Source organism: Ovis canadensis, chromosome 6 (assembly GCF_042477335.2).
Source record: "Ovis canadensis isolate MfBH-ARS-UI-01 breed Bighorn chromosome 6, ARS-UI_OviCan_v2, whole genome shotgun sequence".
Lineage (NCBI taxonomy): Eukaryota > Metazoa > Chordata > Mammalia > Artiodactyla > Bovidae > Ovis > Ovis canadensis.
Genome location: NC_091250.1, coordinates 100,704,554 through 100,732,313, shown reverse-complemented (window position 1 = coordinate 100,732,313; position 27,760 = coordinate 100,704,554). Strand labels below are relative to the sequence as shown.

At 39.0% G+C, this 27,760-nt stretch overlaps 1 pseudogene; it reads left to right on the top strand.

The window, feature by feature from the left end:
* The first annotated feature begins 292 nt into the window (after window positions 1-292).
* On the top strand, window positions 293-25,981 carry LOC138442584 (UDP-glucuronosyltransferase 2B17-like; annotated as a pseudogene).
* Window positions 25,982-27,760: the final 1,779 nt, after the last annotated feature.

The window sequence follows — 27,760 nt, the reverse complement described above, 5'->3', positions numbered from 1 at the left end:
GGTCCTGGTGCACACAAGGTTTGTCTGAGCCCTCTGAGCATCTCTAGAGGGAATGGGATTTGATTCTAAATGTGAATTCACCCCTCCTACCATCTTTCTGGGGCTTCCCCTTTGCCCTGGGTCATGGGGTACCTCCTTACAGCCACTTAAGGGCTGCACAGCTGCCACTCCAGCACCTATCCTCTTACTGGGGTTTCTCTGACCTGGGACATGGGGTACCTCCTCATAAGCATGAGGAGATATAAGCATGAGCAATGGCAAAAGGATTCAGCAATTTTTGCATACAAATAAGATGTCTACGAACTGTCTGTCATTTCTGTTGCTGCTAAGGCTGACTTGCTACTTTAGCTGTGGAAGCTGTGGAAAGGTGCTGGCATGGCCAGTGGAATATAGTCATTGGATTAACATGAAGATGATTCTGGATCAACTTTTCACAAGGGGTCATGATCTGACTGTTTTGACATCTTCAGTTTCTATTCTTATTGATCCCAACAAACCATCTGCTATTAAGTTTGAGGCTTTCTTTAGCTAACGATGATTATAAAAATTTTATCAAGCATTTTGTCAAGATGTGTGGATGAGTGTGTCAAAACACTCATTTTGGACACATTTCTCAATGCTAAAAAATGCAATTTTGGAATATTTTGATACTACTATGAAGTTCTGAGAAGATGTTGTTTCAAACAAGAAACTTACGACAAAGCTACAGGAATCAAGGTTCAAGGTCGTTCTTGCAGATGCCATTGGACTTGTGGTGAGTTGCTGGCTGAGATACTTAAAATACCTTTAATGTACAGTCTGTTTCACCCTGGTTATTCAATTGAAAAATATAGTGGAAAAATTCCATTCCCACCATCCTAGATACCTGTTATTATGTCAGAACTAAATGACCATATGACATTCATGGAAAGGCTAAAAAATATGATATGTGTACTTTATTTTGACTTCTGTTTCCAGGCACTTAATGCAAACAAATGGAATCTGTTTTACAGCGAAGTGCTTAGGTAAGTTATCTTTTAGTTTTTAGGATGAGCCCTAACTTTTTGCCTCAGAAAGTGTGTTTGTATAAAGTTCCAAGAATTTTTCTCCTATAAGTGTAAAGATGAAGTGAAAATATAAAATAATCCACTGATCTCATAAATAATACAGAAACACTTAAATTATACGGCAAAGTAGAACCAGAGATCAAATTGCCAACATCTGTTGGGTCATCAAAAAAGCAAGAGAGTTCCAGAAAAATATCTGCTTCTGCTTTATCGACTATACCAAAGCCTTTGACTGTGGATGACCACAAACTGGAAAATTCTTAAAGAGATGGGAATACCAGACCACCTTACCTGCCTCCTGAGAAACTTGTATGCATGTCAAGAAGCAATAGTTAGAAGTGGATATGGAACAACAAACTGGTTCCAAATAAGGAAAGGAGTACATCAAAGTTGTATATTTTCACCCTGCTTATTTAGAAGGACTGATGTTGAAGCTGAAACTCCAATATTTTGGCCACCTGATGCAAAGAGCTGACTTATTTGAAAAGACCTTGGTGTCGGGAAAGATTTAAGGCAGGAGGAGAAGGGGACGACAGAGGATGAAATGGTTAGATGACATCACTGACTCAATGGACATGAGTTTGGGTAAACTCAGGGAGTTGGTGATGGGCAGGGAGGCCAGGTGTGCTGCAGTTCATGGAGTCGCAAAGAGTCGGACACGACTGAGCAACTGAACTGAACTGAACTATTGAACTTATATGCAGAGTACATCATGAGAAATGCCAGGCTGGATAAAGTACAAGCTGGAATCAAGATTGCTGGGGGAAATATCAATAACCTCAGATATTTGGATGACATCACCCTTATGGCAGAAAGTGAAGAACTAAACAGCCTCTTGATGAAAGTGAAAGAGGAGAGTGAAAAAGTTGGCTTAAACCTCAACATTCAGAAAACTAAGATCATGGCATCCAGTCCCATCACTTCATGGCAAATAGATGGGGAAACAGTGGAAACAATGAAGATTTCATTTTCTTGGGCTCCAACATCACTGTACATGGTGACTGCATTCATGAAATTAAAAGACGCTTGCTCCTTAAAAGAAAAGTTATGACCTAGACAGCATATTGTAAAGCAGAGACAACTTTGCCAACAATGGTTCATCTAGTCAAAGCTATGGTTTTTCCAGTAGTCATGTATGGATGTGAGAGTTGGACTCTGAGCACTGAAGAATTAATAATTTGAATTGTGGTCTTGGAGAAAACTCTTGAGAGTCCCTTGGATAGCAAGGAGATATAACCAGTCAGTTCTAAAGGAAATCAGTTCTGAATATTCATTGGAAGGACTGATGCTGAAGCTGAAACTCCAATACTTTGGCCACCTGATGCGAAGAGCTGACTCATTTGAAAAGACTCTGATGCTGAGAGAGATTGAAGGTGGGAAGAGAAGGGGATGACAGGATGAGATGGTTGGATGGCATCACTGACTCAATGGACATGAATTTTAGTAAGCTCTGGGAGTTGGTGATGGACAGGGAGACCTGGCATGCTGCAGTCCATGGGGTCACAAAGAGTTAAACACAACTGAGAAACTGAACTGAACTGAACTGATAGTAGAACCCTGTGGACCATCACTAACACAGAACATTTCAGGAAGTAACAAGCTACAAACTGAAGAACTTGTAAATTCTCCAAGCAATTATATATCCAACTTACTAAATTTTTTTTAACTTAAAAAAAAATCACTGGAAACCCCATAAAATTTCTTGATAGATGAAGTCACTTAAATTGAGAAATGACACACATATTTGGAGCACTAGTATCTAGATAGGATTTAGAAATTCTTCCTATTTGGTTATCTCAGTTTCTATACTGTATTATTCGTGTCCAACTCTTTGCGACCCCATGGCCTATACAGTTCATGGAATTCTCCAGGCCAGAGTACTGGAGTGGGTAGCCTTTCCCTTCTCCAGGGGATCTTCCCAACCCAGGGATAGAACCTAGGTCTCCCGCATTGCAGGTGGATTCTTTACCAGCTGAACAATAAGGGAAGCCCATATTATATTATAATATAATATTATTCTATTGTTATATTATTATATTATAGAGTTTCCCAAGTGGCTTGGTGGTAAAGAATCTGCCTGCCAATGCAGGAGACGCAAGAGACCCAGGTTTGATCCCTGGGTTGGGAAGATTCCCTGGAGGAGGATGCAGCAACCCGCTCTGTTATTCTTGCCTGCAGAATCCCATGGACAGAGGAGCCTGGCAGGCTACAGTCCATGGGATCTCAAAGAGCTGGACATGACTGAGAGACTGAACACACATGTGTATTACATTATACCCGTATCTAATGGCTTTATCAAAGAACAGACACTTTCAAACATCTTTGGCTGTATCATTCTAAGCTCCTTTCTAAAAATTACTTAAAATATTCACATGGTAGCATTCTCATTTTGTCTAATCTTCCTTCTTGCTTTTGTTTTTGTTTTTCCTTTCAAGAAGACCCACTACATTATCAGAGACAATGGGGAAAGCTGAGATGTGGCTCATTTGAACCTACTGTGATTTTGAATTCCCTTGCCTTCTGCTACCAAATTTTGAATTTGTTGGAGGCCTCCACTGCAAACCTGCCAAACCCCTGCCTAAGGTGGCATATTCCTATTTGCTTTGTTTTGTTTACTTTGCATTTTCAATAAGTCTGTTTGCTTTATTTAGAATATTTGATTTCAATGAGTGAGATGTAGAAAGCTTACAAAAGTGATCTGCCAACTGAAAACTCATTTATTTCTATGCAAGCACAGTATCTGGATTTTACTATCATTAAAGAGTAAACTGGGAAGGAGGGTATCCTGGAGAAATGAGAAACTCATGAGACTTTGAGAATATGTTGATCAAATCATGAATTCATTATTGAACACATAATAAAGCATCAGACATTCATTCAAAAAATTATAATGGTGACTAGCATATTCCAGAAATAGGTGCTATAATGCAGAGATATGGTGTAGGCACAGTTTCTGCCACCTGATACTCTATGTAAGATAGAATGGGAAAGTAAAGTCATTCAGTCATGTCCGACTCTTTGCAACCCTGTGGACTGTAGCCTACCAGGCTCCTCTGTCCATGGGACCAGGCATGAATACTGGAGTGGGTTGTCGTTTCCTTCTCCAGGGGATCTTCTCGACCCAGGGATCGAACCCAGGTCTCCCGCATTGCAGGCAGACACTTTATTCTCTGAGCCACCAGGGAAGTAAAAGAATAACAGCACACAAAAATTGTGTGAAAATTATTATAAGAAGAAAAGACCACAACACTAAGGAAATATCCAGGGTGAATCATAGAAATTATCTCTGAGGCACTGTTATTAAGGTGAGATCTGAAGGATATTTAGGAATAAACAGAAGGGATAGGGCATGTGCGGAGGAAGACAGGAAAGAAAAACCGGTGGAGTAGTAATGACAGTTCCCAAGAAGTCTAAGTTTGGTCTAAACAGGACGAGGCTGAGTGAAAAAGCAGATGATGCTAGAGAGGTAAGTTGGAGACAGATAATTATAAGGAGTTTGAAACATCTAGTAGAAGCACTATGGAGAAAATTTAAAAGGTTAAGAAAGGGAGAGAGATGATCACATTTAAAAAGAAACACAAGATTTAGTCACTGTGTTGGATTGTAAAGGGGCTAGAGTGGAAATGGCCATCATTTAGTAGGCAAGATACAGACAACAATGATGGAAAACTAGACTACAATGTTCATAGAGATATAAGCACATTAACATAACAACAGTACCAACCTCATATTGTCTTTTAGGAAAAAAAAATTTTAGTAGGTATGCAGCGCCTAAAATGTTTCTGACACATACTCAGTGATCCAGAAGAAATATTAACTATTGTCATTATTGTAATTTTGTTACTATAACATACTATCAATAACCCAATGTGCGTACATCAGCCACTTGGATTTTATTTGTGAACTGATATTTAGAAATCAATTTTCCAATACATAAAGATTATATAATCCAGTAAAGTCCTAGAGAGTAGATATCCTAGGGAGTTGTTTAAAAGTAAATTTTTTAATGTTTTATGTTAAAATATAAAGGTAATCAAAAATTTAATACATTTAATAAAACTAAGTTAAATGAAATATAATCAGTTCAGTTCAGTTCAGTTACTCAGTTGTGTCTGACTCTTTGCAACCCCATGGACCACAGCACTCCAGGCCTCCCTGTCCATCACCAACTCCCAGAGTTTACTCAAACTCATCTCCATTGAGTCGGTGATGCCATCCAACAATCTTATCCTCTGTTGTCCCCTTCTCCTCCTGTTTCAATCTTTCCTAGCATCAGGGTCTTTTAAAATGAGTCAGTTCTTCACATCAGGTGGCCAGAGTATTGGAGTTTCAGCTTCAGCATCAGTCCTTCCAGTGAACACTCAGGACTGATCTCCTTTAGGATGGACTGGTTGGATCTCCTTGCAGTCCAAGGCACTCTCAAGAGTCTAATGAGCATATTCAATTTAAAATTATAATGTTAAGAATTTCTTAAGGTTTTGGCAAACAGATGAGCAAGATAAAATGCTATAGTTTTTTTTTGTAAGGGTTGAGGTTTTCACCAGTGCTTTAGCTTAAAAAAATATTATTCAACAATATAAATGTATGAAATGTATGACCTAACAATTTTTGCAACAAAATCCAACATTTCTCACCTTCACACCAGCGTTTAAACCATTCCTCATTAAAAACTCCAGGGTTTTACATCTTACAACATAAAAGGGAGAATTTATTCTCATTTATTCTAATGACCAGGTGTTTTCTGCCTATACTAAGCTTAAAGAAAACATCAGAAAAGCTCCCTTAAAAGAATGTAGGTCTTAACATCATAGCTGCCTGGTAGAATTTACACTGCATACATCAGAACCATAAATTCTGTACATGTGAAGAGGACCAAATAATTATTCATACATGAATCTGAAAATTGCCCATATTTTCAAATTATAAAAATTCTCTTTGGTTTAGGATGACAGTCCATGTGAAGGAAAGCAAGAATTTAATCTGTGAACTATTTTGTGATCTCTTAAGAAATTCTTCTTGTCTCTTATTGGTGGAAAAATGAAACATCTTTTTCAAAGGTAAAACACAATATCACTTTTGATTACAAAAGCTTGGGTTATCTCTGTTAACTTTCAGAGTGTCCAAAAGCTGAGATAAGATTAGTGAAAGTTCTGTGCTACCTAACTCCATTTTTTAAAAGATTTCCCCATTCTCATTTCAGGAAAGTGACAATGTTAATAGGAGAAGAGATTAGCAGGAGAAGAATAAGGTAAAAGAGAAAGATGAATAGCAGTAAATCACAATAATTAGTAATAATATGTATTTTTATTAGGTTGGAGAAACAAGATTTGAATCCAAGTCAATGACTGTGAAAGTTTTATTATACAGAGAAACTGTTCTTTCAAACTACCACCTTTTCCATTAACTATTAGGTTTTCAGAAAATTTCTGTACATTTTGAAGGAACAAGATGTTTGGCAAAATGTGTCCAGAATCTTAAAAATGCTTATAGCCTTTGGTTTCACAATATACTCCTATGAAATGATACAGAAAAAAATAATCAAGATGTGCAAAAACAATATTATGGGCAGTAATTCATAAGAGTTAACACAGGAAGCAATATAAATATCCAATATTAAGCAATGATTAAACAATGTATCAATGTGCACATTACACCATTATAATTGAACTATCAAAGAATACTTCATTACCCTAAATCATCTACATATGAGACTTATTTGGAAACAAGTAGAAAATAACAGACATAATAAGATCATAATTTTTTGTAGGATAAAAAAGAATATGTTAGATTACAATTTTTAAAATATATGTCATAATGTATATTTAATTATAGAAGTAGATAAAAGATTAGAATGAATGTACAAATTCTAGCATAATCTTGTCAAAGTTCATCCATGTTATCAAATATGACAGAATTCCTTTCCCATGGATGCATATATTCTATGTCTGTGCCTCTGTGTGTGTGTGTGTGTGTGTGTGTGCACACGCATGTGTGTATCAGATCTTCTTTATGCATTCACCAAGTGATCGGCACTTAGGTTTTTTCCCTTCTGTTCAGTAGAGTTCAGTCACTCAGTAGTGTCCAATTCTTTGCAACCCCATGGACTGCAGCATGCCAGGCCTCCCTGTCCATCACCAACTCCCAGAGTTTATTCAAACTCATATCCATTGAGTCGGTGACGCCATCCAACAATCTCATCCTCTGTTGTCCCCTAATCCTCCCGCCTTCAATCTTTCCGAGCCTCAGGGTCTTTTCCAATGAGTCAGTTCTTCAAATCAGGTAGCTGAAGTTCACAGTTTCAGCTTCAACATCAGACCTTCCAATGAACATTCAGGACTGTTTTCCTTTAGGATGGACTGGATGGATCTCCTTGTAGTCCATGGGACTCTCAAGAGTCTTCACCAACACCACAGTTCAAAAGCATCAATTCTTCGGCACTCAGCTTTCTTTCCAGTCCAACTCTCAATTCATACATGACTACTGGAAAAAGCATAGCCTTAACTAGACAGACCTTTGTTGGCAAAGTAATGTCTCTGCTCTTTAATATGCTGTCTAGGTTGGTCATAACTTTTCTTCCAAGGAGTAAGCATCTTTTAATTTCATGGTTGTAGTCACCATCTACAGTGATTTTGGAGCCCAAAAGAATAAAGTCTGTCACTGGTTCCACTGTTTCTCCATCTATTTGCCATGAAGTGATGGGACCGGATGCCATGATCTGATTTTTCTGAATGTTGAGCTTTAAGCCAACTTTTTCACTCCCCTCTTTCACTTTCATCAAAAGGCTCTGTAGATCTTCACTTTCTGCCATAAGGGTGGTGTCATCTGCATATCTGACGTTATTGATATTTCTCCTGGCAATCTTGATTCCAGCTTGTGCTTCATCCAGCCCAGGGTTTCTCATGATGTACTCGGCATGTAGGTTAAATAAGCAGGGTGACAATATACAGCCTTGACGTACTCCTTTTCCCATTTGGAACCAGTCTGTTGTTCCCTGTACAGTTCTAACTGTTGCTTCTTGACCTGAATACAGATTTCTCAAGAGGCAGGTCAGGTGGTCTGGTATTCCCATCTTTCTCAGAATTTCCCACAGTTTTTTGTGATCCACACAGTCAAAGGTTTTGGCATAGTCAATAAAGCAGAAACAGATGTTTTCCTGCAGCTCTCTTGCTTTTTCCATGATCCAGAGGATGTTGGCCATTTGATCTCTGGTTCTCTGACTTTTCTGAAACAAGCTTGAACATCTGGAAGTTCACGGTTCACCTACTGTTGAAGCCTGGCTTGGAGAATTTTGAGCATTATTTTACTAGCGTGTGAGATGAGTGCAATTGTGCGGTAGTTTAAGCATTCTTTTGCATTGCCTTTCTTAGGGATTGGAATGAAAACTGACCTTTTCCAGTCCTATGGCCACTGCTGAGTTTTCTAAATTTGCTGGCATATTGAGTGCAGCACTTTCACAGCATCATCTTTTAGGATTTGAAATAGCTCAACTGGAATTCCATCACTTCCACTAGCTTTGTTCATAGTGATGTTTCCTGAACGCCACCTGACTTCGCATTCCAGGAAGTCTGGTTCTAGGTGAGTGATCAACACCATTGTGATTATCTGTGTTGTGAAGATCTTTTTGTACAGTTCTTTTGTGTACTCTTGCCACCACTTCTTAATATCTTCTGCTTCTGTTAGGTCCATACCATTTCTGTCCTTTATTGAGCCCATCTTTGCATGAAATATTCCCTTGCTATCTCTAATTTTCTTGAAGAGATCTCTAGTCTTTCCCATTCTATTGTTTTCCTCTATTTCTTTGCACTGATCACTAAGGAAGGCTTGCTTATCTCTCCTTGCTCTTCTTGGGAACTCTGCATTCAAATGGGTATATCTTTATTTTTTTCCTTTGCTTTTTACTTCTCTTCTTTTCACAGCTATTTGTAAGGCCTACTCAGACAGCCATTTTGCTTTTTCATTATAAGGGACTGGAATTTTCCCCTTGGCTCCATGAATAAGTTCAGTTCAGTTCACTCGCTCAGTCGTGTCCGATTCTTTGTGACCCCATGAATCACAGCACACCAGGCCTTCCTGTCCATCACCATCTCCCGGAGTTCACTCAGACTCGCGTCCATCAAGTCCGTGGTGCCATCCAGCCATCTCATCCTGGGTCGTCCCCTTCTCCTCCTGCCCCCAATCCCTCCCAGCATCAGAGTCTTTTCCAATGAGTCAACTCTTCTCATGAGGTGGCCAAAGTACTGGAGCTTCATCTTTAGCATCATTCCTTCCAAAGAAATCCCAAGGCTGATCTCCTTCAGAATGGACTGGTTGGATCTCCTTGCAGTCCAAGGGACTCTCAAGAGTCTTCTCCAACACCACAGTTCAAATGCATCAATTCTTCGGCACTCAGCCTTCTTCACAGTCCAACTCTCACATCCATACATAACCACAGGAAAAACCAGAGCGTTGACTAGAAGGACCTTAGTCGGCAAAGTAATGTCTCTGCTTTTGAATATGCTGTCTAGGTTGGTCATAACTTTTCTTCCAAGGAGTAAGCATCGTTTAATTTCATGGCTGCAGTCACCATCTGCAGTGATTTTGGAGCCCTCAGAAATAAAGTCTGACACTGTTTCCACTGTTTCCCCATCCTTTTCCCATGAAGTGATGGGACCGGATGCCAAGATCTTCGTTTTCTGAATGTTGAGCTTTAAGCCAACTTTTTCGCTCTCCTCTTTCACTTTCATCAAGAGTCTTTTTAGCTCCTCTTCACTTTCTACCATAAGGGTGGTGTCATCTGCATATCTGCATATCTGAGGTTATTGATATTTCTCGATTCCAGCTTGTGCTTCCTCCAGCCCAGCATTTCTCATGATGTATGTACTCTGTATAGAAGTTAAATAAGCAAGGTGACCATATACAGCCTTGACGTACTCCTTTTCCTATTTGCAACCAGTCTGTTGTTCCATGTCCTGTTCTAACTGTTGCTTCCTGACCTGCATACAGATTTCTCAAGAGCCAGGTCAGGTGGTCTGGTATTCCCATCTCTTTCAGAATTTTCCACAGCTTATTGTGATCCACACAGTCAAAGGCTTTGGCATAGTCAATAAAGCAGAAATAGATGTTTTTCTGGAATTCTCTTGCTTTTTCCATGATCTAGCGGATGTTGGCAATTTGATCTCTGGTTCCTCTGCCTTTTCTAAAACCAGCTGGAACAAATATTTCTTTACCACACTGCTTTTGTTTTCTTCAGGTATATACCCAGAAGTGAAATTTCTGGGTCACATAATAGACCTCTTTCTAATTTTGTAGAAAACTACATTTTGTTTTCCACAGACACTCAACCAATTTACATTTCCTTTTCTCCACAGTCTCACAACACATATCGTTTATATTCTTAATGGTAGACTTTCTAACAGGTGTGAGATGGTATCTCATTGAGGTTTTTATTTCCATTGCCCTGAGTATCAACGATGGTAAACATCTTTTCAGATACCTGCTGGCCATTTGGGTACCTTTGGAAAAATGTCTATCTTGTCTATCTGCCAATTGCAATTAATTTTTTGATTATTGAGATGTATGAGTTATATATAATATATATATGATGTTAATGCCTCTTTTTATGTGTGGTTTGCAATATTTTTCTCCTATACCGTAGGTTGCATTTTTATCTTACTGTTTCTTTTGCTGTGCAGAAACTTTTAAGTTTGATTTAGTCCCAATTAGTTGATTTCTTTTTCTTTTGTTGTGATTTTGGTGTCATATCCAAAAAAAAAGAAAACAAAAATAGGAGCTTCTTTGAGGAATGTTATTATTTTTGGTCATATTAAACCATTGATCCATTTTCAAATAATTTTTGTGAGTGGTGTAAGTTAGGGGTCTTATTTCATTCTTTTTCTTAATTTTTTTTTTGCATGTGTTAATCTAGTTTCCTCAGAAGAGAAAGAAGAGACTATTCTTTCAAGATTGGATGTTCTTGCCTTCATTGTGAATATTAGTTGACTGTACATGCAAGGATTTAATTCTGGATCCTGTATTCTGTTTCATTGTCTTATGTTTCTATTTTTAGGCCAATACATTATTGTCTTAAATACTGTAATTTGCAGTATAATTTGAAATTGAGAGGTGTGTTATCTTTGGCTTTGGAGAGTGTGGACATTTTAACTATTAATTCTTCTGATCCATGAACACAAGATGTCTTTCCATTTCTTTGTGTTTTATTCTATTTCTTTCAACAAAGTCTTGTAGTTATCATTGTACAGATCTTTCACTTCATTGGTTAAATTAATTTATAGTTATTTTCTTATTATTGATGCTATTGTGAATGGGATAGTTTTTTTTCAGATGTTTCATTGTTCAGTTCAGTTCAGTTCAGTCACTCAGTCCTGTCCGACTCTTTGTGACCCCATGAATCACAGCACACCAGGCCTCCCTGTCCATCACCATCTCCCAGAGTTCACCCAGACTCACCTCCATCGAGGCAGTGATGCCATCCAACCACCTCATCCTCGGTCGCCCCCCTCTCCTGCTCCCAATCGCTCCTAGCATCAGAGTCTTTTCCAATGAGTCAACTCTTCGCATGAGGTGGCCAAAGTACTGGAGCTTCAGCTTTAGCATCATTCCTTCCAAAGAAATCCCAGGGCTGATCTCCTTCAGAATGGACTGGTTGGATCTCCTTGCAGTCCAAGGGACTCTCAAGAGTCTTCTCCAACACCACAGTTCAAACGCATCAATTCTTCGGTGCTCAGCCTTCTTCACAGTCCAACTCTCACATCCATACATGACCACAGGAAAAACCAGAGCCTTGACGAGACGGACCTTAGTCGGCAAAGTAATGTCTCTGCTTTTGAATATACTGTCTAGGTTGATCATAACTTTTCTTCCAAGGAGTAAGCGTCTTAATTTCATGGCTGCAATCACCATCTGCAGTGATTTTGAAGCCCCCCCCAAAAAAGTCTGACACTATTTCCACTGTTTCCCCATCTATTTCCCATGAAGTGATGGGACCGGATATCAGGATCTTCATTTTCTGAATGTTGAGCTTTAGGCCAACTTTTTCACTCTCCTCTTTCACTTTCATCAAGAGGCTTTTTAGCTCCTCTTCACTTTCTGCCATAAAGGTGGTGTCTTCTGCATATCTGAGGTTATTGATATTTCTCCTGGCAATCTTGATTCCAGCTTGTGTTTCTTCCAGTCCAGTGTTTCTCATGATGTACTCTGCATAGAAGTTAAATAAGCAGGGTGACAATGTACAGCCTTGACGTACTCCTTTTCCTATTTGGAACCAGTTTGTTGTTCCATGTCCTGTTCTAACTGTTGCTTCCTGACCTGCATACAGATTTCTCAAGAAGCAGGTCAGGTGGTCTGGTATTCCCATCTCTTTCAGAATTTTCCACAGCTTATTGTGATCCACACAGTCAAAGGCTTTGACATAGTCAATAAAATAGAAATAGATGTTTTTCTGGAACTCTCTTGCTTTTCCATGATCCAGCAGATGTTGGCAATTTGATCTCTGGTTCCTCTGCCTTTTCTAAAACCAGTTTGAACATCAGGAATTTCATGGTTCACGTATTGCTGAAGCCTGGCTTGGAGAATTTTGAGCATTATTTACTAGCATGTGAGATGAGTGCAACTGTGCAGTAGTTCGAGCATTCTTTGGCACTGCCTTTCTTTGGGGTTGGAATGAAACCTGACCTTTTCCAGTCCTGTGGCCACTGCTGAGTTTTCCAAATGTGCTGGCATATTGAGTGCAGCACTTTCACAGCATCATCTTTCAGGAGTTGAAATAGCTCAGCTGGAATTCCATCACCTCCACTAGCTTTGTTCGTAGCGATGCTTTCCAAGGCCCACTTGACTTCACATTCCAGGATGTCTGGCTCTAGATTAGTGACCACACCATCATGATTATCTGGGTCGTGAAGATCTTTTTTGTAGAGTTCTTCTGTGTATTCTTGCCACCTCTTCTTAATATCTTCTGCTTCTGTTAGGTCCATACCATTTCTGTCCTTTGTCGAGCCCATCTTGGCATGAAATGTTCCCTTGGTATCTCTAAGTTTCTTGAAGAGATCTCTAGTCTTTCCCATTTTGTTCTTTTCCTCTATTTCTTTGCATTGATCGCCGAAGAAGGCTTTCTTATCTCTTCTTGCTATTCTTTGGAACTCTGCGTTCAGATGCTTGTATCTTTCCTTTTCTCCTTTGCTTTTCGCCTCTCTTCTTTTCATAGCTATTTGTAAGGCCTCCCCAGACAGCCATTTTGCTTTTTTGCATTTCTTTTCCATGGGGATGGTCTTGATCCCTGTCTCCTGTACAATGTCACGAACCTCATTCCATAGTTCATCAGGCACTCTATCTATCAGATCGAGGCCCTTAAATCTATTTCTCACTTCCACTGTATAATCATAAGGGATTTGATTTAGGTCATACCTGAATGGTCTAGTGGTTTTCCCTACTTTCTTCAATTTGAGTCTGAATTTGGTAATAAGGAGTTCATGATCTGAGCCACAGTCAGCTCCTTGTCTTGTTTTTGTTGACTGTATAGAGCTTCTAGTATACAGAAATACAACTGATTTCTGTATGTTGATTTTATATCTTGCTACTGCTGCTCCTGCTAAATGGCTTCAGTCATGTCCGACTCTCTGCCACTCCATAGACAGCAGCCCATCAGGCTCCCTCGTCCCTGGGATTCTCCCGGCATGAATACTGGAGTGGGTTGCCATTTCCTTCTCCAGTGCATGAAAGTGAAAAGTGAAAGGGAAGTCACTCAGTCGTGTCCGACTTTTAGTAACCCCACGGACTGCAGCCTACCAGGCTCCTCTGTCCATGGGATTTTCCAGGCAAGAGTACTGGAGTGGGGTGCCATTGCCTTCTCCACATATCTTGCAACTTTACTTAATTTGTTGATTAGTTCAGTTTTATGGTTGACTGTCTGGGATTTTCTATACAAAAAAAATTTGTCATCTGCAAAAGTGATAACTATTATTCCTTTTTGATTTGGATTCTTTGATTCCTTTGTCTTACCTCGTTGTTCTAGCCAGAACTTCTAGGTTAAACTGACTAAGTGTGGGAGTGGCCCTCCTTGTCTTATTCCTGATCTTAGATAAAAACCTTTAACTTTTCACCATTGTGTATAATGTTACCTTTGGATTTGTCATATATGGCTGTTATTACTGAGGTATGTTCTTTCTATATCCAGTATGTTGAGGGGTTTTAATCATAAAAGGATTTTTTTGTCTTGTCAAATGCATTTTCTGCATCTACTGAGATGATCAATTTATTTTGTCTTGTATTCTATTGGTATAAAGTATTGTGTTTGATTTTGGTATGTTGAACCATCCTTTCATCTCAGGGATAAATCTGTCTTAGTCATGCTATATGGTCCTCTTAATGTATTCTTGAATTTGGTTTGCTATTTGGATGAGAATTTTTGCATGTATATTCATCCTGGATATTGTCTTATGGTTTTTTATTGTAATGTTCCTATTTATTTTGTATCAGGATAATGCTGTCCCACTGGGGAGCAGATGCTCTCTGGGGTACCCATTGAGATGATAGCAAGAGTCCTTCACAGCAGTTGCACATAGCACAGCCTACTGTGACATTGATCATACAATATGAGCTCAGGGCAAAGGGTGTAATATGTAAACAAACCCAGCAATATGGTCACCGAAATATGTAATCACATAGGCATATCTCTGGGTCGTATATAAATAGGACTCAAAGGATTGCTTTACAGAACTTCCAAACCATAATACCAGACTCTTCAATGTCAGTGATTAGTAATTTAGATAGAGTGTTTTAGAAATTCTGAAAGTTTAAAGTAAGGCATAAAAATTACAGAGCTGACCAACTGATAAAATCATTTATATTACAATTCTTTCTTAGTGCTCATAGTCAGAGAAGTGAAACAGTAATGACTAAGCTAAAATAATTCCCTAGAAAGTCTGACTGGAGTAAACAGATAATGTAGTAGAACTACAACAATAAAGAATTAAAGGTGACTTAAGATCCTGTGGTCATCCCTCCTGCTAATAATCTATGTTAGTAATTGATTACATTACTGATAAAGAGTCTAAGCATAATCATGTTATCAAGATTATATTATCCCCTCATTACTATGTGTACTGGCTCTATCTCATTTCTTGCTTACACACACACACACACACACACACATACACAAACACACACACATACACAGACATTCCCACAAATATACCTGATTGAAAAAACTGTCCTCAAATCACACATATCCTTCTCAAGGACCTAAGGAGTGAAGTCTTAAAAGACAGCTATTACTGAAGATAATTTGGATATTCTTCAAAAATTTGAAAATATAATCATAGTCCAGAAATTCCTCTTCTGGGCATGTATCCAAAAGAATTGATATTAGAATCCCAAGATCTATTTGCACACCACATTCACGAAAGCACTATTCACAAGAGCCAAGAGGCTGAAGGAACCAAAGTGTCCATCAACAGATAATCCATAAACAAAATGTGATACCTACAAACAATGAAATATTACTCAGGTTTTAAAAGATTTGACATTTGTCACAATGAAGAATCTTACATGAGTGAAATAAGTAAATCACACACAAAAAAACAAATACTGCAAAATTCAACTGATATGAGGTATCCAGACTAGTCAAATTTGTAGAAACATAAGAGAAGAATGAAGGTTGCCAGGGGCTGGGGGAAGAGGAAAATGGAGTTTCTTAATGGACATAGACTAACTACCACTTTCGCCAGATGAGAAAGTTCTGGAGATTGGTTGCAGAATATGAATATACTTTACTAAGCTATACACTTAGGAGTAGTTAACGTGGCAAGCTTTATGTTTTATGTATTTTACCACAATATTTTGAAAAACAGCCACAATTATAATAATTCCTCAAAATATCAGATTTTCTCTTTAACTGTTTGCAGTCATTCTTCAACAAATGTTTGCTACGCTGTTGCTCTTTTGTGATGGAGCAACTGCTTTTTTTCACAGGAAATGGAAGAGCTTGTGCAGAGCTCTGGAGAAAATGCTATTGTGGTGTTTTCTTTGGGGTCAATTGTCACTAATATGTCAGAAGAAAGAGCTAATATTATTGCATCAGCCCTTGCCCAGATTCCACAAAAGATATGCACAGTAACTTAATAGTGGACAGTTATTAATATTTAATAAGTTGGTTACACTCTATAAAAGGTCAGATTTTAGACATCTTCTGTAATAAAGGTAAACCATTTTAATAGCTTCAGTTTATCTCAAATATTCATGTGGTTGCTATTGCTTAGTAACTAAGTTGTATCTGACTCTTTTGTGGCCCCATGGACCGTAGCCTGCCAGGCTTCTCTGTTTGTGGGATTTCCCAGGCAAGAATACTGAAGTGGACTGCCATTTTCTTCTTCAGAGGATCTTCCCAACCGAGGGACTGAACTGTGTCTCCTGCATTGCAAGCGGATTCTTTACCATTGAGCCAGCATGGAAGCCCCTCAGATAAAAACCAAAATATACACAGCAGGTGCTAAAGTAGCACAGGTGTCTTTGATTGATGAGAATTTTGAAGTAATATTGTGATAAAAAAAGAAGTATATTTAAGAGATGCATTGTGAATTCTGATATTATGATAGTAGTGTGGGCAGGTCCAGAAATTGCCAAATTATGCCTGTCATTTACCCTTTACCTTCAAGGATTCCTGAGGATACAGTAAACATACAGATGTTCTCAGGAGTTAAATTTTAACAGTAAACATCAGTCAGTTCAGTCGCTCACTCATGTCTCTTTGTGACCCCATGAACTGCAGCACGCCAGGCCTCCCTGTCCATCACCAACTCCCAGAGTCCACCCAAACCCATGTCCATTGAGTCAGTGATGCCATCCAACCGTCTCATCCTCTGTCGTCCCCTTCTCCTCCTGTCTTCAATATTTCCCAACATCAGGGTCTTTTCAAATGAGTCAGCTCTTTGTATCAGATGGCCAAAATGTTGGAGTTTCAGCTTCAACATCAATCCTTCCAATGAACACCAGGATTGATCTCCTTTAGGATGGACTGGCTGGATCTCCTTGCAGTCCAAGGGACTCTCAAGAGTCTTCTCCAACACCTCAGTTCAAAAGCATCAATTCTTCAGCGCTCATCTCTCTTTATAGTCCAACTCTCACATCCATACATGACTACTGGAAAAACCATAGCCTTAACTAGACAGACCTTTTTTGACAAAGTAATGTCTCTGCTTTTTAATATGCTGTCTTGGAATGTGGAATGAAGCAGGGCAAAGACTAATAGAGTTTTGCCAAGAAAATGCACTGGTCATAGCAAACACTCTCTTCCAACAACGCAAGAGAAGACTCTACACATGGACATCACCAGATGGTCAACACCGAAATCAGACTGATTATATTCTTTGCAGTCAAAGATGGAGAAGCTCTATATAGATATAGTCAACAAAAACAAGACCAGGAGCTGACTGTGGCTCAGATCATGAACTCCTTATTACCAAATTCAGACTCAAATTGAAGAAAGTAGGGAAAACCACTAGACCATTCAGGTATGACCTAAATCAAATCCCTTATGATTATACAGTGGAAGTGAGAAATAGATTTAAGGGCCTCGATCTGATAGATAGAGTGCCTGATGAACTATGGAATGAGGTTCGTGACATTGTACAGGAGACAGGGATCAAGACCATCCCCATGGAAAAGAAATGCAAAAAAGCAAAATGGCTGTCTGGGGAGGCCTTACAAATAGCTATGAAAAGAAGAGAGGCGAAAAGCAAAGGAGAAAAGGAAAGATACAAGCATCTGAACGCAGAGTTCCAAAGAATAGCAAGAAGAGATAAGAAAGCCTTCTTCAGCGATCAATGCAAAGAAATAGAGGAAAAGAACAAAATGGGAAAGACTAGAGATCTCTTCAAGAAACTTAGAGATACCAAGGAAACATTTCATGCCAAGATGGGCTCGACAAAGGACAGAAATGGTATGGACCTAACAGAAGCAGAAGATATTAAGAAGAGGTGGCAAGAATACACAGAAGAACTGTACAAAAAAGATCTTCATGACCCAGATAATCATGATGGTGTGATCACTAATCTAGAGCCAGACATCCTGGAATGTGAAGTCAAGTGGGCCTTGGAAAGCATCGCTACGAACAAAGCTAGTGGAGGTGATGGAATTTCAGTTGAGCTATTTCAAATCCTGAAAGATGATGCTGTGAAAGTGCTGCACTCAATATGCCAGCACATTTGGAAAACTCAGCAGTGGCCACAGGACTGGAAAAGGTCAGTTTTCATTCCAATTCCAAAGAAAGGCAGTGCCAAAGAATGCTCGAACTACTGCACAGTTGCACTCATCTCACATGCTAGTAAAGTAATGCTCAAAATTCTCCAAGCCAGGCTTCAGCAATACATGAACCATGAACTTCCTGATGTTCAAGCTGGTTTTAGAAAAGGCAGAGGAACCAGAGATCAAATTGCCAACATCTGTTGGATCATGGAAAAAGCAAGAGAGTTCCAGAAAAACATCTGTTTCTGCTTTATTGACTATGTCAAAGCTTTTGACTGTGTGGATCACAATAAGCTGTGGAAAATTCTGAAAGAGATGGGAATACCAGACCACCTGACCTGCTTCTTGAGAAATCTGTATGCAGGTCAGGAAGCAACAGTTAGAACAGGACATGGAACAAAAACTGGTTCCAAATAGGAAAAGAAGTGCGTCAAGGCTGTATATTGTCACCCTGCTTATTTAACTTCTATGCAGAGTACATCATGAGAAACGCTTGACTGGAAGAAACACAAGCTGGAATCAAGATTGCCAGGAGAAATATCAATAACCTCAGATATGCAGAAGACACCACCTTTATGGCAGAAAGTGAAGAGAAACTAAAAAGCCTCTTGATGAAAGTGAAGGAGGAGAGTGAAAAAGTTGGCTTAAAGCTCAACATTCAGAAAACGAAGATCATGGCATCCAGTCCCATCACTTCATGGGAAATAGATGGGGAAACAGTGGAAATGGTGTCAGACTTTATTTTGGGGGGCTCCAAAATCACTGCAGATGGTGACTGAAGCCATGAAATTAAAAGACACTTACTCCTTGGAAGAAAAGTTATGACCAACCTAGACAGTATATTCAAAAGCAGAGACATTACTTTGCCGACTAAGGTCCATCTAGTCAAGGCTCTGGTTTTTCCTGTGGTCATGTATGGATGTGAGAGTTGGACTGTGAAGAAGGCTGAGCACTGAAGAATTGGTGCTTTTGAACTGTGGTGTTGGAGAAGACTCTTGAGAGTCCCTTGGACTGCAAGGAGATCCAACCAGTCCATTCTGAAGGAGATCAGCCCTGGGATTTCTTTTTGGAAGGAATGATGTTAAAGCTGAAGCTCCAGTACTTTGGCCACCTCATGCGAAGAGTTGACTCATTGGAAAAGACTCTGATGCTGGGAGGGATTGGGGGCAGGAGGAGAAGGGGGAGACAGAGGATGAGATGGCTGGATAGCATCACAGACTCGATGGACGTGAGTCTGGGTGAACTCCGGGGATGGTGACGGACAGGGAGGCCTGGCGTACTGCGATTCATGAGGTCGCGAAGAGTCGGACACGACTGAGCGACTGAACGGAATTGAACTGAACTAGGTTAGTCATAACTTTCCTTCCAAGGAGTAAGCGTGTTTTAATTTCATGTCTGGAATCACCATCTGCAGTGATTTTGGAGCCCAGAAAAATAAAGTCAGCCACTGTTTCTCCATCTATTTGCCATGAAGTGATGGGACCGGATGCCATGATCTTAGTTTTCTGAATGTTGAGCTTTAAGCCAAATTTCTCACTCTGCTCTTTCACATTCATCAAGGGGCTCTTTAGTTCTTCTTCACTTTCTGCCATATGGGTGGTGTCATCTGCTTATCTAAGGTTATTGACATTTCTCCTGGCAATCTTGATTCTAGTTTGTCTTCCTCCAGCCCAGGGTTTCTCACGATGTACTCTGCATATGTTAAGTAATCAGGGTGACAATATACAGCCTTGACGTACTCCTTTTCCTATTTAGAACCAGTCTGTTGTTCCATGTTCAGTTCTTTTTTTTATTTTTTTAAACACTTTTTTAAAATATAAATTTATTTATTTTAATTGAAGGTTAATTACTTTACAAGTATTGTATTGGCTTTGCCATACATAAACATGAATCTGCCACAGGTATACACATGTTCCCCATCCTGAACCCCTCTCCCTCCTCCCTCCCCGTACTATCCCTCTGAGTCATCCCAGTACACCAGCCCCAAGCCTCCAGTATCATGCATCGAACCTGGTCCATGTCCAGTTCTTACTGTTGCTTCCTGACCTGCATACAGGTTTCACAAGAGGCAGGTCAGATGGTCTAGTATTCCTATCTCTTTCAGAATATTCCACAGTTTGTTGTAATCCAAACAGTCAAAGGCATTGGCATAGTCAATAAAGAAGAAATCGATGTTTTTCTGGAACTCTCTTGCTTTTTTGATGATCCAGTAAGCATAGTAGCACAATAATGTTAATTGTGATAAAATCCGGAAATGTGCCATGCAATTTGTACTTGCCAGGTAATCCTGGCCCCTTTTATTTCCTCTAAATTTTGGTACGCTATTCAGCGTGCTTTTCAGGGAGCTACCTAGATAGAGAAAGGATGGTCAGGGCTCCCCAAACTGCCTCCAGACATCCAACCAGCCACAGTGATTTAGAAAAAGAGAAACATCAGCATCCCTGGTTGACTGGGCCCTGTCAGATCAAAGTGTGAAGAGGGGGTCCTGCCCTTACAATGAACCCTGCCCATTGTTAAGTCTGACTCCTAGTGGACTCTGTTTGTCCTCCAAACTGAGGAAGGAAAAGAGACTGTAAGATGTCAAATATGAGGAAGACTGGCATGCAAACGATTCAGTTGCCTCCTCCTCCATAAAATATAGTAGTAATCTATTTTCTACCATGTACAATACCCTTGGGTGTTATTTTCTACTATGTAAAATATCATTTTGGAAATTTGTGAACTACTTTTTAGCTTGCCATCTGATTATATAGTCTTCTTCTAAGCACCTATACTAATTTTTTGCTGAGAACTTAGTTATTTTACATTCACATGACAAGTAGAAGTCAAACGCTAGTAAATTAAAGTACAGTTAAAGGAATTCCCTGGGAATCAAAGTTGGTTATCTTATTTTGGTACTGGGCAAGCAAACCACATCAATCAATGCTGTCAATGCTTTGTGCCTCATTGTCAAAATGTTCAGGTTTGATTCGACAAATTTTAGCAACATCATTTTGGAACTTTGTCAATAGCCTTATTGATATTTATAAGTAGTAACATGGTTTTCTTTTCTAAATTCAACAGTTTTGAAACTTGTAATAGTGCTAATACTCTGGATTCATGTAAGATACTACCAGTCGCCATTTTTGTTGGAAGTAGGGCTTAACAATTTGCAATCTAAAAGAACTTATACTTCCTAGGCAGCATAAGTTACATTGATTATTGATAAGTTAGAGACTTCCCTATAGCTCAGATGGTAAAGAATTCGCCTGCAATGCAGAAGACCTGGATTCGATCCCTGGGTCAGGAAGATACCCTGGAGAAGAAAATGGCAATCCATTCCAGAATTCTTGCTGGGAGGATCCCATGGACAGAGGAGCCTGGCAGGCTACAGTCCATGGAGTCACAAAGAATTGGACACAATTACATCAATTTGTAAAAATATTTCTCATTGCATGCATGATTGTATGTACTTTCCTTTCTGTAAACAAAAAGATAAAAATTCTAATAAAATAATGAGTTATATTGTGGATATGTTAGCTCCCTTCTATAACAGTCAAAAAGAAATAAACCTGTAACTATTAAATTTGAGAGCTAGTATATGAATAAAGTAAATTGTAAGTTATTAGTAATCTGTGACTGTTTTGCACTAGACTGAAGACCACCTAATGATTTCTCAAATATTTATACTTGTCATTGAAAATCTCATTTGTCTATGCTATTATGTGTGAAAGGTCATGGCTGCATAGAAACAGTAATAAGTACATAAAATGTGGGCATTCCATGTCACATTTCATGATAAAATTTGGTTTTTCCTCCCTCTGCTTGCAGTTCCACTACAATTATGCTTCCTGTTGCCTTGACTCCCTTCTTATCTGAATAAATAGCTTCACTATTTCTTTGCTGCTGCTGCTGCTAAGTCTCTTCAGTCATGTCCGACTCTGTGCGACCCCATAGACAGCAGCCCAGCGGGTTCCCCCATCCCTGGGATTCTCCAGGCAAGAATACTGGAGTGGGTTGCCATTTCCTTCTCCAATAAGAGAATATATTTCTGACATGCCCTTCCCTGTTTTTTTGTTCATATGCTTCCTTTTATCCAGACTGTTCTTTCCATTTGTTCACCTGCCAATCCTGGATTCACTAGTGGAATTAATGTGACAAAGCACTTCTTTCAGGAAGTTTTCACTTACCTCTTCAGCAGACTTAATGGATTCTTGCTGAGTTCTGAAAGCAGTTAAAATGAAGTTTCCCATGTATCATCACCTGTTATCTAAAAGACACTGCTTCTTTCAGTGCCTTATAATGCCCATTTTTCATTTTATTTCTAAGACTTAAAGTTAATAATTCTACTGAAATTCACTCAACCCTAGGCCACCCAAAAACCAAAGCTTTCATAACTCGTGGTGCAACCAACAGCATTTACAAGGTGATCTACCATGGGATCCCTATGGTGGGCCTTCCTTTGTTTGCTGATCAACATGATAACATCACTCATATGAAGGCCAAGGGAGGAGCCGTCAGATTGGACTCGAAAACAATGTTAAGAACAGATTTTCTCAATACTTTGAAGCAAGTCATTAATAATCCTTTTTAAGTATAGTTTTGTTTTTCTAGATACTCTTCCTAGAGAAGTTCTCATATAAAGACAAATGAGACTTCATATAAACACAATGAGGAGTAAGATTGTTCAAAACTTTGAAAACAGTCATCAGTAACCTTGAGTGTCATGTTGAGTTTTTTCTCAGTGGTTTTTAGGGAAAATGTTTATCTCAGGTTTAGGGATAGTGGAGCAATTTTGGAAGAGCTGCTCATTAGAATGAGAGGAATCACTGAAATGGTAACAGAAGGATTAAGAAGAAGCATCCAGAACAGAGTAAGAGTAGGGACTATGAATGTTACAAGATTATTCATCTGACAGTTAACACTTTCTTTCAGTGTGTAAACTCCACAAATGTTTTGGAACTCTTCTAAAATGGTTTATTTTCAGGAAACCAGTGTGACATAATCCAGCTCAAATTCCAATTACACTTAATATTTTCCAAATTTTCTATGCTTATATTTTGACCCCATCACTGATAAACAGTAAACAATCAGAACCTTCTAATTTACCCAATTTCAACTATGTAGATACCACTTTTAAATATAGGTATATTCTTAGTTCTTTTAGTTGTTATTTAGAAGAATGTAAAATCATAACATAATTGATTTAGAAGATATACATTGGGATATTCCTGTAGAAAAGCCAAATTTTCTAAAACCAGGAATATTTGATTTCCAAATTATTTCAGGATAAGCATCCATTTCAATGATATTATTAATATCATAACTATGATATATATATTTTCCCCTTTTGCTTCATGGTAACTTTGGAAAGAAAACATTTTGAGAATATATTGGTAATAATAGCACAGTGACAGTGGACACTTTTGTTTTAAAAGTAGTAGTATTTTTATTTTAGCACAAATACAGTGAATGAGTACCATAAGAATCACATTTTCTTCTTTTTTGAGCTACAGGCTTCACCTGGTGGTTTTTATGTAAAAGTACATCTCTCTAGTATCTTTATACATTCCTTAATCTTTAGTACTGTAAAGCTGCTGTCCAAAAATGAAAATAATTTATTACCTGATATATACGGAATGTTTATGAAATTCTACAAGGTGTACTAAGTCTTTTTGCACATACTAAGTAACTTTTTCATTATAGTCTTTCCCTAGAGTATAAAAAAAATGTGTCTGGATTACTGACCTTTTCTCAAAAACCCAGTGCTCCCCACCTGTTTTGTACAGAACAGGGAGAGAAGTGGCCTCAATAATTATCGCTACACTGCCATGTTGTAGCACTTTGTGATTCAGAGCTCCTGAGTCATATTTCTTTATTCCTCCTTCTTTCTTGACTGTTAGTCCAGCATCATTTCAACTGTAGAAATAAATGTAACTGCAAAGCCTGGAAGTGAAATGTTGAGCCTTCTCCAGATTCTAAAACAACTAATAATAAAAACAACAATACTAGCAAACATTTGCTGAGAGCTTACTTTATGCTAGGAATGCCTCTAAGAATCAACACATTATTCCTCAAAATAATCAGATAGGTACTATTTCCATTCACTCCATTTAACAATAAAAAAAAACTGTGAACTAGGAAGAATGAAAAACAGGCAGCAGAGTCAGAGTCAGAGTCAGAGTCAGGATTCAAACCAAGGCAATTCACTTCCACACTTTTAACTGTTACTTCACTAATAAAAGGTCAATATCGATTTCTGGGCTACTCCTACTCATCCCCACCTGGATGTGTCTCTGAACCTCATCATAGACATACCAGCTATCTCTGGGTTATGACAGAATTTCAAAACTTATCTATTAAAAATTCTTTACTGGATGATTCAAGTTTTGAACACTCAAATCATGTATTTATTTCTTCTCTTCTTTCTCTTTCTTTGCCTTAGGGACTTAACTCATTCAACTCTTTAGACTTTGATGTTTCTCCTTCCCCATCTTTTCTCTCTTTCATAGCTTCAAATTCTATTCATTTAACAAATTCTAGCCCATAAGCTCTCTTTAATTGTCCCTAAGGAAAGTGAAGAGGAACTTAAAAGCCTCTTGATGAAAGTGAAAGAGGAGAGTGAAAAGGTTGGCTTAAGGCTCAACATTCAGAAAACGAAGATCATGGCATCTGGTCCCATCACTTCATGGGAAAAGGATGGGGAAACAGTGGAAACAGTGTCAGACTTTATTTTTTTGGGCTCCCAAATCACTGCAGATGGTGACTGCAGCCATGAAATTAAAAGACGTTTACTCCTTGGAAGAAAAGTTATGACCAACCTAGACAGCATATTCAAAAGCAGAGACATTACTTTGCCAACTGAGGTCCGTCTAGTCAAGGCTATGGTTTTTCCAGTGGTCAGGTATAGATGTAAGAGTTGGACTGTGAAGATGGCTGAGCACTGAAGAATTGATGCTTTTGAACTGTGGTGTTGGAGAAGACTCTTGAGAGTCCCTTAGACTGCAAGGAGATCCACCCAATCCATTCTAAAGGAGATCAGCCCTGGGATTTCTTTGGAGAGAATGATACTAAAGCTGAAACTCCAGTACTTTGGCCACCTCATGCGAAGAGCTGACTCATTGGAAAAGACTCTGATGCTAGGAGGGATTGGGGGCAGGAGGAGAAGGGGAAGACAGAGGATGAGATGACTGTATGGCATCACGGACTCGACTGACCTGAGTCTGAGTGAACTCCAGGAGATGGTGATGGACAGGGAGGCCTGGTGTGCTGCAATTCATGGGGTCGCAAAGAGTCGGACACAACTGAGCGACTGAACTGAAGGAAAATAATATATTTTCCTTCTTTTATGTGGGATTCATTTATACTAACTGCATGAAAATTTCACAGATTTATCTTTTCTGGTTCGTTGTATAAATTAATGTCTCTCTGGTTTTCCTTTAGGTATGCAAAGAATGTGTTGAGGTTATGAACCATTCTACGTGATCAGCCTATGAAGCTCCTGGACTGAGCAATCTTCTGGATCGAGTTTGTCATGTGCCACAAAGGAGCCCAAGCACCTGTGGCCAGCTGCCTACCTCACCTGCTTCCAGTACCACTCTCTGGATGTGACTGGGTTCCTGCTGGCCTGTATGACAACTGTTATTTTCCTTGCCATAAAAGGTTGCTTGCTTTGCTATCAAAAGTTTGTTAAGACAGGAGAGAAGAAAAAGAGGGAGTAGACTGTGAGATCTCAGGCTAGCAGACATGATAGATAGTGTTATTCCATTTAATTCAACCACTATGGACCAAGCTGTGACGAGATTTTCCTCCATATTTGACAAGAACTGTGTCTTCCTGTTTTACCCAAAATTTTAATCTTGATTGAATATATTGTGTTAGTTAATCCACTCAACTCTAAGGATGAAAATAATCCTGTGTATTTCTTGATAAACACTTAAAATATTCCTCTTGAAATGATCAGTTCTGTTCATCAAACCAAAGAAAAATGGTACCTAAAAATATAAGGTGGATTATAGTCAATTTAAAATTCTAATTTCATATATCTTTCAGTAATTAATTCTACTTTTTAAAATGCTGATTTATGTATAATTTTACAATAAAAAATAAAATTACAGGTGAATATCTTTGATGAATATTGATGCAAAAATCCTTTTAAAATATTAGCTAACAAAAAAATTAGCAAACTGAACTCAATTACACATAAAAAGAATCACACACCATGATCAATTTGGATTTATTCTAAGATTACAAAGATGGTTCAACATATGCAAGTCAATCAATGTGATACACTACAGTAACAAAAGGCAAGGTAAAAATCACACAAATATCACCAATGTGATAAAATTCAGTATCTATTCATGACAAAAACTCTCATCAAAGTGGGTACAGAGGAAACATATTTCAACATAGGGGCTTTCCCAGTGACTCACAGATAAAAAATCAGCCTGCAATGCAGGAGACACAGGACACACGGGATGGAACACTGGGTCAGGAATATCCACTAGAAGAAGAAATAGCAACCTACTTCAGCAGTCATGCCGAGAAAGTCCCATGAACAGAGGAGCCTGGCAGGCTACAGTCCGGGGGGTAGCAACCAGACACAACTGAGCAACTGAGCATATTCAACACAATTAAGGCCAAAATCACTGCAGATGGTGATTGCAGCCATGAAATTAAAAGATGCTTACTCCTTGGAAGAAAAGTTATGACCAACATAGACAACGTATTCAAAAGCAGACATTACTTTGCCAACTAAGGTCCGTCTAGTCAAGGCTATGGTTTTTCCAGTAGTCATGTATGGATGTGAGAGTTGGACTGTGAAGAAGACTGAGCGCCAAAGAATTGATGCCTCTGAACCGTAGTGTTGGAGAAGACCCTTGAGAGTCCCTTGGACTGCAAGGAGATCCAACCAGTCCATTCTGAAGGAGATCAGCCCTGGGATTTCTTTGGAAGGAATGACGCTGAAGCTGAAACTCCAGTACTTTGGCCACCTCATGCGAAGAGTTGACTCATTGGAAAAGACTTTGATGCTGGGAGAGATTGGGGGCAGGAGAAGGGGACGACAGAGGATGAGATGGCTGGATGGCATCACGGACTCGATGGACATGAGTCTGGGTGAACTCCAGGATTTGGTGATAGACAGAGAGGCCTGGTGTGCTGCGATTCATGGGGTCGCAAAGTCGGACACGACTGAGCGACTGAACTGAACTGATGACGACTAAGCAACTTCACTTCCACTTTTCACTTTCATGCATTGGCGAAGGAACTGGCAACCCACTCCAGTGTTCTTGCCTGGAGAATCCCATGGACAGTGGAGCCTGGTGGGCTGCCATCTATGGGGTCACACAGAGTCGGACACGACTGAAGTGACTTAGTAGTATGACAAACCTACAGCAAACAGATTAATAAATAAATAATAAAGCAAAACACAATAAGATATGTCTCTAATCACAAAGCTGAATTTGGAGTTGAAACAATAAATTGAAAATTGGTATAAC